We start from the raw sequence: 1,350 nt of genomic DNA on the forward strand, positions 1-1,350 counted from the left end.
CTTCATAGCAGCCATCTCACACACACACACACACACACACACACACACACACACACACACACACACACGCACGCACGCACGCACGCACGCACGCACATATGCACAGGTGCACAGTCAGGAGAAGGAGGGAAGTAGTTTCCTGGCATTTTCCCAGAACTCAGTGATCACATCTACCTTAGAACAAACTTTGGGGGCTGGAGAGATGGCTCAGAGGTTAAGAACACTGTCTACCCTTACTGAGGTCCTGAGTTCAATTACCAGCAACCACATGGTGGCTCACAACCACCTATATGAGATCTAATGCCCTCTTGAGTACTGTATACATAATAAATAAATAATCTTTTTTAAAAAAAAAAAACTTTGAAGGCCCGTTCAATCAGGGATTCACCATGGCTCCTTTTCAGTTGTTCCAGTTCTGCTCGAGTCCATGGGAAAACCCCCCCGGGCTCTCCCCCTCACCAGGACTGGGTTTATCCTCCACAACCCCTGTGGGAAGAGCAGGAGTTCCAGTCCTGCATGCCCGTTGCTCTTCAGTCTACCCATCAGATCACTGCCTGCAGGCTCCACAGCATTTCTTTTTTTATTTTAATTTTATTAATTTATTCAGATTACAACTCAATTGTTATCACATCCCTTGCATCCTCCTGTTCCTCCCTCTCTCCTGCTTTCACCCCATTCCCCTCCCCTAGGTCTAAGACTGAGGGAGACCTCCTCCCCCACTGTATGGTCGTAGGCTATCAAGTCTCATCTTGGTAGCCTGCTTATTCTTTCTTTGAGTGCCACCAGGCCTCCCCACCAAGGTGAGGTAGTCAAATATGGGGCACCAGAGCTCATGTCAGAGTCAGACCCTGCTCTCCACATAACTGTGGAGAATGTCCTGTCCATTGGGTAGATCAGAGTAGGGGTTCAATGTTTACTACTTGCATTGTCCTTGGTTAGTGCAATAGTTTGAGCAGACACCCCTGGGCCCCAATCCACCCATCACAATGTTCTTCTTATAGGTTTCTAGGACCGTTTTGGCTAAGATCAAGTGTAGTATCTGTTCTTATCAGTTTAATATCTGATACGTCCTCTATCCACAGCATTTCTTTAACATTAAACGTCAAGGCCATCCTGGTCTATGGAGCAAGTTCCAGGACAGCTATAGCGAGAAACCTTGTCTCGGAAAAAAATTATAAGGATGAGTCTGTTTTATACATATGTATCCATATATTTTGTTTCTCTTTACCTTCTCCCATTATCCTACCCCCTTTGTCGCTGCCCCATCCCCAGAAGTCCCCTTTTTTGCTTTCCTGTCTACTCTCCTCTCTCTTAGGCTCTGGTCCTCCCTCGCTCTCATGGTCCCCTCCC

General features: G+C 47.0%; 1 pseudogene; it reads left to right on the top strand.

The window, feature by feature from the left end:
- Window positions 1-997: 997 nt before the first annotated feature.
- Window positions 998-1,106, top strand: LOC127202417 (uncharacterized; annotated as a pseudogene).
- Window positions 1,107-1,350: the final 244 nt, after the last annotated feature.

The sequence above is a fragment of the Acomys russatus genome, chromosome 18 (genome assembly GCF_903995435.1).
Source record: "Acomys russatus chromosome 18, mAcoRus1.1, whole genome shotgun sequence".
Taxonomy (NCBI): domain Eukaryota; kingdom Metazoa; phylum Chordata; class Mammalia; order Rodentia; family Muridae; genus Acomys; species Acomys russatus.